This window comes from Herpailurus yagouaroundi, unplaced genomic scaffold (assembly GCF_014898765.1).
Source record: "Herpailurus yagouaroundi ecotype Mexico unplaced genomic scaffold, PumYag 490, whole genome shotgun sequence".
NCBI classification, from domain to species: Eukaryota; Metazoa; Chordata; class Mammalia; order Carnivora; family Felidae; genus Herpailurus; species Herpailurus yagouaroundi.
This window is the reverse complement of record NW_024412707.1, coordinates 472,549-478,321: the sequence shown is the minus strand read 5'-3', so window position 1 is coordinate 478,321 and position 5,773 is coordinate 472,549. Positions and strand designations below refer to the sequence as shown.

The window sequence follows — 5,773 nt, the reverse complement described above, 5'->3', positions numbered from 1 at the left end:
TAAAATATTTAAAGGCACCTGGGTGGCTCAGTCAGGTGAACGTCTGAGTCTTGATTTTGGCTCAGGCCATGATCCCAGGGTCATGGGATCAAGCCCTATGTCAGGCTCCATGGTAAGTGTGGAGCCTGCTTGCAATTCCCTCTCTCTCTCCTTTTTTTTTTTTTTTTTTTTTTTTTTTTTTTTGAGACAGAGAGAGACAGAGCATGAGCAGGGGAGGGGCAGAGAGAGAGTGAGACACAGAATCTGAAGCAGGCCCCAGGCTCTGAGCTGTCAGCACAGAGCCCGAGGCAGGGCTCGAACTCACAAACTGAGATCATGACCTGAGCCGAAGTCAGATGCTTAACCAACTGAGCCACCTAAGTGCCCCTCCCTCTCTCCCTCCTTTTGCCCCTTACCCCTGTTCATGCTCTGTCTGTCTCTAAAATAAAAAAAGTAAAAAAAAAAAAAAAAGCAGCTGAGCAGTTCATTCGGGTAAGCATCCAACTCTTGGTTTGGGCTCAGGTCATGATGTCACGGTTCATGGGTTGGAGCCCTATGCAGGGCTCTGTGCTGACGGCATGGGGCCTGCTTGGGATTCCCTCCCTCTTTCTCTGCCCCTTCCCCACTCATTCATTCTCTCCCTCTGTCTCTCTCTTTCTCTCTCTCTCTCTCTCTCTCTCTCTCTCTCCCTCCCTCCCTCCCTCAAAATAAATATGAAGAAAAATCTTAATAAATCTTTTAAAAAAAGAATTGCATACTCATGTCCAGGTGGGATGTATTTCAGGCATGCAAGGCTAGTTCAACATTAGGAAATCAATTAAGGTAATCCATCATATCAACAAGCTAAAAAAGAAAAATCACATGATCATATCAATAGATGCAGAAGAAACATTTAACAAAATCCAACACCTTTCATCATAAAGACTCAGCAAAGTAGGAATAAAGGGGACCTTTCCCAACTTGACAAAGAATATCTACAAAAAACCTGTAGGTATGTGTCAACCATACTTCAATTAAATGATCAACAAGAACAACAAAACCTATAGGTAACATTGTTAATGATGAGAAGCTACATGTGTCCCCAAGCACAAGGCAAGGGTGTCTCCTCACACTACTCCTATTAAACATATTGAAAGAGAAAAAAACACCAATCTAGAATTTTGTATCTAGCGAAAGTATCCTTCAAAAATAGAGAAATACTTTCTTAAGTCAAAAGCTAAAGGAATTCAGGGCATCAGAGTGGCTACCAGTAGAGCATGCTACTTTTGATCTCAGGGTCATGAGTTTGAGCCCCACGTTGGATATAGAGGTTACTTAAAAAAAAATTGGGGCGGCTGAGTGGCTCAGTTAAGCATCCACTTTGGCTCAGGTTATGATCTCAGAGTTTATGAGTTCAAAGCCCCACATCGTTCTCTCCCTCTCTCTTTCTCTTTCTCAAAATAAATAAATTTTTAAAAATATTTTTTAGGGGCGCCTGGGTGGCGCAGTCGGTTAGGCGTCCGACTTCAGCCAGGTCACGATCTCGCGGTCCGGGAGTTTGAGCCCCGCATCGGGCTCTGGGCTGATGGCTCAGAGCCTGGAGCCTGTTTCCGATTCTGTGTCTCCCTCTCTCTCTGCCCCTCCCCCGTTCATGCTCTGTCTCTCTCTGTCCCAAAAATAAATAAACATTGAAAAAAAAATTTTTTTTAAATATATATTTTTTAAAAATGAAAATTTTTAAATGGAAGGAATTTGTTGCCAGGAGACCTGCTTTGCAAGAAATGTTAAAAGAAATTCTTCAGGGGCGCCTGGGTCGCTCGGTTGATTAACATCCGACTTCATCTCAGGGCATGATCTCACAGCATGATCTCATAGCTCATGAGTTCGAGCCCCACATCAGCCTCTGTGCTGAGAGCTTGGAGCCTGGAGCCTGCTTTGGATTCTGTGTCTCTCTCTCATTCTTCCCCTCCCCCACTTGCATACTCATGTTCTCTCTCTCTCTCTCTCTCTCTCTCTCTCTCTCTCTTTCTCTCAAACAAATAAACATTAAAAATTTTTTCAAAGAAAAAAATTATTTAGAAAAAAGGAAAATTGTATAGGTCAGAATCCCAGATCTACATAAGCCTTTTAAAATATTCTACTCCCAGGGCGCCTGGGTGGCGCAGTCAGTTAAGCGTCCGACTTCAGCCAGGTCATGATCTCACGGTCCGTGAGTTCGAGCCCCGCGTCAGGCTCTGGGCTGATGGCTTGGAGCCTGGAGCCTGTTTCCGATTCTGTGTCTCCCCCTCTCTCTGCCCCTCCCCCATTCATGCTCTGTCTCTCTCTGTCCCAAAAATAAATAAAAAACGTTGAAAAAAATTTTTAAATATTCTACTCCCTCCTTGCTTGCATGATTTCAGACAAGAAATATGAAGTGGTTTCCATCCTTATTTCTCTATAGGTGAGCTGCTTTTATATTTTTTTTTTTTTCCTCTAGCTTCTTTCAAGATTGTCTCTTTGTCTTTGGTTTTCTGCAGTTTGAATATCATATGCCTAGGTGGAGTGTTTTTTATATTTATCCTGATTGGTGGTGTCTAAGATTCCTGAATTTGTGATTTGGTTTCTGTCATTAATTTTGGAATATTCTCGGGGCACCTGGGTGGCTCAGTCGGTTAAGCGTCCGGCTTCAGCTCAGGTCACGATCTCACAGTTCATGAGTTCAAGCCCTGCATCGGGCTCTGTGCTGACAGCTCAGAGCCTGGAGCCTGCTTCACATTCTGTGTCTCCTTCTCTCTCTGCCCCTTCCCTGCTCATGCTGTGTCTCTCTCTGTCTCAAAAATAAATAAATATTTTAAAAAATTTAAAAAAATTTTTGGAATATTCTCAGTTTGTTGTTTGGGTTTTTTTGTTTGTTTGTTTGTTTTTGTGTTTTTCCATGATGGAGACACACCAGTGCACCCACATGGCTTTCTGGGAAGCCAGGGCCCCACTCTGTTTTTCTTAGCACTTTTTTTTTTTTTTTAAGATTTTATTTTTAAGTAACCTCTACACCTAACATGTTTGAACTCACAACCTGGAGATCAAGGATTGCATGCTCCACTGACTGAGCCAGACAGCGCCCCTCCCAGCACTTATGTTATTGCAAAAATGAGTTTGCCACAAATACTACTTTGTAAATGACTTATGTCACTTATGGAGAACTCATTTCTGTGCTGAGGACAAAAGCTCACTGTTGCTTAGGGGCTGTGATGCCTGGCTAGATGGCCAGGCTTACCTCTGGCTAAGGGAACTCAGGCTTCCACCTGTAGCTTCTGTGGCTATATCTGTCCCTTTCTGTGTCCCATTCCTGTGATGCATCCATAGTGTGGTTGTGCAGAGAAGGGGCCCAGAATGCCCACTGGGTTTGGGTTACATGCTCCAATTCTGTTCAGCCACCCATTCCTGGATAGCCATGGTGGATGCTGCTCAGGTGTCCATGAGTTGTGAGCACATCGGCCATACCACCAGAAGTTGGGAACATATCTGGGGTTTACAGTGGTTCAGCCACCAAGCCCAGAGTGCCTGGTGCCAGGACGCACTCACTGATGCAGCACTCCGAGGCTGGTGCCTATGAAGGGGTGCTGGCTATACTGGGCCCATCCCCAACAGTGACAGGGTGCTCACCCAGCCCAGAGCTGCTGCTGTGGGTGCCTGGGCCTCTGAGCCACATGTCTGCCACCACTGACCTCACAGGACATGGGCAGTGAGTCCCAGCCATTACACTTTAAGTATAATCTTCTGTTCCTGTCTTCTTCCCGGAATTCCTATTTTGTATATGTGACATCTTTTATAATTGTCCTGTGGTTCTTGAACATTCTGTTACTTTTCTTTTTTTATTTTTATTTTTCTCTTTGCATTTCAGTTTGGAAAGTTTCTAGTGACATATCTTCAAGCTTACTGATTTTTTTTCCACCTATGTGCCCACCAAAGCCATTCTCCATTTCTGTTCATTTTTTTTTCTAGCGTTTCCCTTTGTTGTTTTCTTAGAGTTTCCATCTCTCTGCTTACACTATCCATCTAATTTTACATGTGGCCCACTTTTTCCATGACAGCCCTTAGCATATTAACCAGAGTTGTTTTAAATTCCCTGTCCAAGGCGGGGGAGGGGGGTGCCTGGCTGGCTCAGTTGGAAGAGCATGCAACTCTTAATCTTGGGGTTCAAGCCCATGTTGGATGTAGAGATTACTTAAAAAATAAAATCTTTAAATTTTTTTTAATGTTTACTCATTTAAAAAAAAAATTTTTTTTTTTTAAGCTGTCAGCACAGAGCCCAACACGGGGCTCGAACTCATGAACCAGATCATGAACAGGATCATGACCTGAGCCAAAGTTGGATGCCTAACTGACTGAGCCACACAGGTGCCCCATAATGTGTATTCATTTTTTAGAGCACTCAAGAGCAGGTGAGGGCAGAGAGAGAGGGAGACAGAGACTCCAAAGCCGGCTCCGCGCTGTCAGCACAAAGCCCAATGCGGGGCTTGAACCTGTAAACCACAAGATCAACCTGAGCTGAAGTCAGATGCTCAACTAACTCCACTCAGGTGCCCCCAAAAATAAAATCTCTAAATTTCCTGTCCAGTAATGCCAACATCTCTGCTGTAGCCAAGCGTGGTTCTGATGCCTACTTTTTCTCTTCAGACGGTGCCTTTCCTTTAGCATGCAATTTTTTTGTTGTTGTTAAATGTCAGACATATATTGGGTAATAGAACTGAGATAGACAACATTTTAATGAGAGGTTTTTATGTTTTTCTGGCTTGGAGTGAGGCACAGAGGCTGCAATTTCCTCTCCTGTACTTATTTATGTTTTCCCTGTTGTCCTTGGGTTTCCCTAAAGACTCCTTCTTCAAAAGAACCAGCCTTTAAAAAAAGGAAAGGAAAGGAAAGGAAAGGAAAAGGAAAAGGAAAAGGAAACGGAAAAGGAAAAGGAAAAGGAAAAGGAAAAGGAAAGAAAAAGAACCAGCCTTGCAGTGGTGCTCACTTGGACCGCACATATATGGAAATTAGAACGATACAGAGAAAATGAGTATGGCCCTGCACAAGGATGACACACCAATTCATGATGAATCAGCCTTGAAGCTTTTTCAGCTGTAATCCTCTAGTATGCAGGAGCCCTGTTAATGGTGCAGGAAGGCATGGAGGGAGGGGAAGTGTCCCAGGATCATATGATTAGGTTTGTCTCCTAGTGGGCCTGTGGCCTGGCCCATGATCCTTGCAAGTGCTGCTTCTCTGGGATTTTTGCCCCATTAGGGTAAGACAAAGGCTACAAGGGGCTGGGGTTAGGGTTATCCATTCCCCCGTGTTGGATGAGGCTCTGAGGAAGTTGTCTTCCTTGCTGGCTGGACTTTTTTTGATGGACAATGAACAATCTGGGCATATTTCAGATGGTTATATTTCCCCCTCCCCCTGTGTGATACACAAAAGAATTTTGCTCTGATCTTCATTCACTGTGAGAACCTGGTGGGACTCCTTGGAGGTAAAACCCATAAAAATGTCCCCCCCACCCACCTACCCACATTAGAATGGTTCTCTTAAGGGTGAGATTTTAATTCTCAAGCTCACCCACACTCAGCCTCCAGCATTTCATTGACATTACCATTTAAGGGGTCACGGAGGTGTTCCTACCAGTTCCTGGTTCCAGTGGCTTCTGCTACTGATAAGTTGTGATACTCTGTCTTTAATGTCTCTACAGTTTTGGGGATGGGGTGTTGTCCCATGACCTCAATTCACTGATGGATCTAAGAAAAGTCCTTAGGGGCACTTGGGTGGCTTAGTTGGTTAAGCATCTGACTTCAGCTCA

The 5,773-nt window shown here is 44.1% G+C and overlaps 1 non-coding gene across 1 annotated transcript; it reads left to right on the top strand.

Moving 5' to 3' along the window:
• Positions 1–4,946: 4,946 nt before the first annotated feature.
• On the top strand, positions 4,947–5,058 carry LOC121023056 (U6 spliceosomal RNA). Its single transcript, XR_005787224.1, has one exon. It is a non-coding gene; the product is annotated as a U6 spliceosomal RNA (small nuclear RNA).
• The last annotated feature ends 715 nt before the right edge of the window (positions 5,059–5,773 follow it).